The following is a 6624-nucleotide window of genomic DNA, read 5'->3' as shown; positions in this document are numbered from 1 at the left end:
AAGTACAAATTATGCAGAATGTCTCATTTCAAGATTTTAAATGTATAACAGTCTTTTGAAAATAGCCGATCTACAAGCTCACAATGCATCACACCACCATGGATTGTGAGCTTGTAGATCGGCTATTTTCAAATGGCCTGAAACGTAGATAGGGGTGACATGTGTATGTTTTGCTATATATGATAATAGTAATCTATACAAAGTAACTAATGTCTTCAAATAAATGTAATGGAGTAAAAAGTACAAATGTTGGTCCTCAAATAGGTAGTGGAGTAGAAGTTAAAGTATTGGAAATTGGAAATAGTCAAGTACAATTACCGCAAAATTGTACTTAAATACAGTACTTAAGTAAATGTACTTTCCAGTGACGTGTATCTGTCTCAGAGACAGAACTATTCCTTCACAGCTGAAAGAAAGTGGTTGAAAATTGGGGTGGCGTAATTACAGATAACCATGCAATGTCATTAAGACATTCTGACCTGAGAGCAGACCTACAAGCTCATAGCGCGCCACTCGGTGGCGCGCTATGAGCTTGTAGGTCTGCTATTTTCTGTAGATCTTCTATTTTTCAATAGCTATAAAGCACGACATGATGCTAACACCAAAATGGGTTCACGTTCAGAATGGGTTAAAAAGAATAAGTCAAATCATTATATGGCTATTATTGTGGCACACAGCTGTGGAATGATTTCCCCTCGTTTTAACCCATTCAGGACGGGAACCCCTTTTGGTGATTTTAAACATTATGTTATACTTTATATATATATATATATAGCTATTGGAAAATAGCAGATCTACAAGCTCGTATATAGCGCAGCACAGAGTGCCGCGCTATATACGCGCTTGTATATAGGTCTGCTATCTTTGAAATATATCGTGAAAATGTGCCGCAAATCTTTGAATCGTGGGATAAAAAACAGAATGTGTTTAGCTCATGGACTGCAGAGAGTGTGACTGTGTGTGAGCGTGCGTGTGTGTGTGTGTGTGTGTGTGTGTGTGTGTGTGTGTGTGTGCGTGTGTGTGTGTGTGTGTGTGTGTGTGTGAGTGTGTGCGTGTGTGTGCAGAGGGTGAGGCGGTCACAGCTGGTAAGAGGGGAGTGCCTTACATTATGATCTATGATCATGATTTATTATTTTACATTTTTTCCAGAGGGGGGGGGGTGGTCCCTGGAACAACATATTTTCAGATGAGGCCAATTAGGGGGTCCTTGACATGAAAATGTTTGAGAACCACGGATATAGAAACATGAGGGTTTTCAGAAAACTGATCAGGATTTATAGAAGACGACGTCGGGCCTGAATGGGTTAATACGTTTTTAGCCGAATAATAAGAGGCCTTATTCGAGTCTATTGTGTATCTGCGGGAAGGGGATTATATAGAAGGAACATAATGGACTTCAAAGAGGCTGGAATTAAAGCAGCATTAAACTGTCTGCATGGCTTTGGTATAGTTCACTGTGTCTTATTGTATTATTATGGTATAGCATATAATATTAGAATGGGAACATTATGGACAATGGTTCTGTCTATTTTATGCGTGACGTGGTTTCAGCGGTACGGTATATGTGTGACATCTTTAGTATACATTTACTTCTACTGCACTACATTTCAGAGGCAAATATTGTACCTCTACTGCACTACAATTCAGAGGCAAATATTGTACCTCTACTGCACTACATTTCAGAGGCAAATATTGTACTTCTACACCACTACAATTGTTTGAAAACTGTACTTACTATAGTGTCTTTGTATAGATTTTAATTTTGATTATTAGAAAACATATATGCATGAACCACTTCAACCCTGTTTGAAAATCGCCGATCTACAAGCTCACACTACGTCGCGATGCGACGTAGTGTGAGCTTGTCCCCCTCACACAAGATATCAGAGTGAAATATGGACATGAGGGTCCTCTAACCTCACACAAGATATCAGAGTGAAATATGGACATGAGGGTCCTCTAACCTCACACAAGATATCAGAGTGAAATATGGACATGACGGTCCTCTAACCTCACACAAGATATCAGAGTGAAATATGGACATGAGGGTCCTCTAACCTCACACAAGATATCAGAGTGAAATATGGACATGAGGGTCCTGATGTAGACCACCTGGGACCCCCTCACGGACCCACCACTGGTGGTCCTTAAGTTCAGAACCGCTGATGTAGACCACCTGGGACCCCCCTCACGGACCACTGGTGGTCCTTAAGTTCAGAACCACTGATGTAGACCACCTGGGACCCCCTCACGGACCACTGGTGGTCCTTAATTTCAGAACCACTGATGTAGACCACCTGGGACCCCCTCACGGACCACTGGTGGTCCTTAAGTTCAGAACCGCTGATGTAGACCACCTGGGACCCCCTCACGGACCACTGGTGGTCCTTAAGTTCAGAACCGCTGATGTAGACCACCTGGGACCCCCTCACGGACCCACTGGTGGTCCTTAAGTTCAGAACCACTGATGTAGACCACCTGGGACCCCCTCACGGACCACTGGTGGTCCTTAAGTTCAGAACCACTGATGTAGACCACCTGGGACCCCCTCACGGACCACTGGTGGTCCTTAAGTTCAGAACCACTGATGTAGACCACCTGGGACCCCCCTCACGGACCACTGGTGGTCCTTAAGTTCAGAACCACTGATGTAGACCACCTGGGACCCCCCTCACGGACCACTGGTGGTCCTTAAGTTCAGAACCGCTGATGTAGACCACCTGGGACCCCCTCACGGACCACTGGTGGTCCTTAAGTTCAGAACCGCTGATGTAGACCACCTGGGACCCCCTCACGGACCACTGGTGGTCCTTAAGTTCAGAACCACTGATGTAGACCACCTGGGACCCCCTCACGGACCACTGGTGGTCCTTAAGTTCAGAAACACTGATGTAGACCACCTGGGACCCCCCTCACGGACCACTGGTGGTCCTTAAGTTCAGAAACACTGATGTAGACCACCTGGGACCCCCCTCACGGACCACTGGTGGTCCTTAAGTTCAGAAACACTGATGTAGACCACCTGGGACCCCCCTCACGGACCACTGGTGGTCCTTAAGTTCAGAAACACTGATGTAGACCACCTGGGACCCCCTCACGGACCACTGGTGGGTCCTTAAGTTCAGAAACACTGATGTAGACCACCTGGGACCCCCTCACGGACCACTGGTGGTCCTTAAGTTCAGAACCACTGATGTAGACCACCTGGGACCCCCTCACGGACCACTGGTGGTCCTTAAGTTCAGAACCACTGATGTAGACCACCTGGGACCCCCCTCACGGACCACTGGTGGTCCTTAAGTTCAGAACCACTGATATATGACCACCTGGGACCCCCTCACGGACCACTGGTGGTCCTTAAGTTCAGAACCGCTGTCGTCATCGGCATACACGCTGGGTCTCCTGTGGTAAAAACCCACATCCTCAGAGTCTCCATGCCTAGCTTTTTCTCCCATTCAGTCATTGATTCCAAAAAAAGTGTGTCATTCTGTCGCAAAGCCAGTACTAGTAGGAGGGGGGGGGGGGGGGGGGGGGGGGGGGGAGGGGGGAGATGGGGAGGGGGGGCAGCTATTTAAGGGTTTTGAGATTTTAAGGCAGAGGCTGCAACTCAAAGGCTCCTCACAGTTCAAAGCCATTTTCTCCTCCTCTCACACTCACTCTCCCATTCTCTCTCTCTCTCCCCACCCTCTCTCTCTCATCTCTCCTCTCTCTCTCCCCACCTCTCTCTCTCTCTCTCTCTCTCTCTCGCCCCACCTCTCTCTCTCTCTCTCCCACCTCTCTCTCTCTCTCTCTCCCCACCTCTCCTCTCTCTCTCTCTCTCCTCTCCCACCTCTCTCTCTCTCTCCTCTCTCCTCTCTCTCTCCTCCACCTCCTCTCTCTCTCACCCTCTCTCCACCTCTCTCTCTCCACCTCTCTCTCTCACTCTCTCTCCTCTCTCTCTCCACCTCTCTCTCTCTCTCCCCACCTATCTCTCTCTCTCTCTCTCTCTCTCTCTCTCTCTCTCTCTCTCTCTCTCTCTCTCTCTCCCCACCTCTCTCTCTCTCTCTCTCTCTCTCTCTCTCTCTCTCTCTCTCTCTCTCTCTCTCTCTCTCTCTCTCTCTCTCTCTCTCTCTCTCTCTCTCTCTCTCTCCCCACCTCTCTCTCTCTCTCTCTCTCGTCCTCTCTCGGCCCCAGTCAGTCAGTCAGTAGGGCAGCAGACAGGAGCCGGTGTGGACTGTGCATGTAGCCAGGGAGGAGAACCAGGACCGGAGCAGAGCGGAGCGGAGAGGATCTGTGTCACCAGGACCGGAGCAGAGCGGAGCGGAGAGGATCTGTGTCACCAGGACCGGAGCAGAGCAGAGCGGAGCGGAGCGGAGAGGATCTGTGTCACCAGGACCGGAGCAGAGCGGAGAGGAGCGGAGAGGATCTGTGTCACCAGGACCGGAGCAGAGCGGAGAGGAGCGGAGAGGATCTGTGTCACCAGGACCGGAGCAGAGCGGAGAGGAGCGGAGAGGATCTGTGTCACCAGGACCGAGCAGAGCGGAGAGGAGCGGAGAGGATCTGTGTCACCAGGACCGGAGCAGAGCGGAGCGGAGAGGATCTGTGTCACCAGGACCGGACCAGAGCAGAGCGGAGCGGAGAGGATCTGTGTCACCAGGAACGGAGCAGAGCGGAGAGGATCGGTGTCACCTTGTCGGATCTCACCTCAGTCTGCACGCCCAGCAGCACGTCAAGGTTCCCTTGAGCAAGGCACCGGAGGGAGAGGACTATATATACAGCTGAGAGGCTCAAACTCACACCTCGTCCTAACGGAGTGACCCTCTTCACCCTCTTCACCTCACCTCGTCCTAACGGAGTCCTAACTCGGTCCTCTCATACTTCAGACAATCCACTCGTTCAAACGTAAAACACGCAACAAACAAACAAACAATGAGCCAGACCAGCACTATGTCGCCATGCAACGGCGCCATCTTGGTCGCCTAACGGTGTGACCCTCTTCCATGAGACAAGGTAGGAAGAATATGTGTTTCTTGGGCCATCCTGTATAGTGTATAGTGCAGGGGTGAGAGCTATGTATGGTCAAATGTAAATTTACAGTAAATGACTTTACTTTCACAGTAATGGTAATAATATATACAGTAAATAACTGTTCATACTGGTAAATCACAGTAGATGTCATTACTTTCACAGTAATGGCAGGGCTGCCATATTTCAGAAAATGTCAAGAGTGAGACTCTAGTGCCTTAATGCGTTCGACGCCGTCCGAAGGGCGGCGGCGAAAGAAATTGGCCTTTTTTATGTGGATTTGTCCCGTTTTAACGTTGATATTTAACCTTAACACTGATGTCTTCACCTCCATGCCAGCTGCTCTCCCTGCACTGACAGCCTCATCATGCTTAAAGTAGAAATGAAAAAGATATCTATCTATCTATGTATGTATGTATGTATGCTCAGACCCACCCAGCAAGCCACACACATAGTGCTCAGACCCAGCCAGCCAGCCAGCCACACACAGTCCTCAGACCCAGCCAGCCAGCAAGCCACACACATAGTGCTCACTGCTCAGACCCAGCCAGCCACACACATAGCTCCGTAAGGGAGTGGTCAGTGGTTGCACCACTCAAAAAATCTTCAAAAAACTGAAGAGGCTACTGGAGATTGGAGAACCTGATTTGGACATGATCTGATGCAGGACAATGTCACTATGACAGAAAGAGATTCATTCATTCACATTCATTCACCCCATAATCTCAGTGGAAATTGGGAATATGTTGTGAAATAAAAAGTCAGAAAACTGGAATGTGGGATAATGCCTAATTTTACATTTACAACACATCTGTGGGCTCTCTCTCTCTCTGAACAGAAACAAGTCGCGATGCGGCCACACACACACACACACACACACACACACACACAACACACACACACACGACTTTGTCCCTATAATGTGCACGGGCTACTGGCACCGTTCCACTTCCTCATATCACGCAAGAGACGCCACACCAGTATAGAAGACGAGAGATGGTCACTTTGACACTTACTCACTTGTTGTAACTTGTGGGGGCTATATTGTCTTCCATGAAAAATATTTCGAAGCGATGTTAAACTCCGCATGGCTCATTTCCATGCGTCACAGTCAGGGACCCTGCCGACGATTTGGCCAGGTCCACTGTTTACCCTCCTCTTCCTCCTACTGCATATATGATATATCAGCGCTGCATGCAGATCGGCTATTTTACCGTACACATGAGTGCGCGTTATTACGCGGCGGAGCCGTGGAGAAAATTGTTATTTATAATGCGTGTGAAATGGCATGTGTGGCGTGGTGCGTGGTAAAGGGTTAAATTGCGTGACTGTCACACTCAAAGGGTGAGGACATGGCAGCCCTGGTAATGGTAATAAATACAGTAAATAACTGTACTTACTGGTCAATCACAGTAGATGTCATTACTTTCACAGTAATGGTAATAAATACAGTAAATAACTGTACTTACTGGTCAATCACAGTAGATGTCATTACTTTCACAGTAATGGTAATAATATATACAGTAAATAACTGTTCATACTGGTAAATCACAGTAGGTGTCATTACTTTCACAGTAATGGTAATGATATATACAGTAAATAACCATACTACATACTGGT

The 6624-nt window shown here is 48.0% G+C and overlaps 1 protein-coding gene across 2 annotated transcripts in view; it reads left to right on the top strand.

Annotated features, from left to right (window-relative positions):
- The first annotated feature begins 4272 nt into the window (after positions 1-4272).
- LOC310879272 (tenascin-like) overlaps positions 4273-6624 on the top strand; it is a 137038-nt gene continuing 134686 nt past the window's right edge. Inside the window, exon 1 of one of the 2 annotated variants that reach the window (XM_083793820.1) lies at positions 4273-4989. The gene's annotated coding sequence lies outside the window, so the exon portion shown is untranslated. The remainder of the gene's footprint in view (positions 4990-6624) is intronic. The other variant, XM_083793821.1, reaches the window with a different exon arrangement.

This window comes from Protomyctophum parallelum, assembly GCF_964188405.1.
Source record: "Protomyctophum parallelum genome assembly, chromosome: 21".
NCBI classification, from domain to species: Eukaryota; Metazoa; Chordata; class Actinopteri; order Myctophiformes; family Myctophidae; genus Protomyctophum; species Protomyctophum parallelum.
This window is presented reverse-complemented; position numbering and strand designations above follow the sequence as displayed.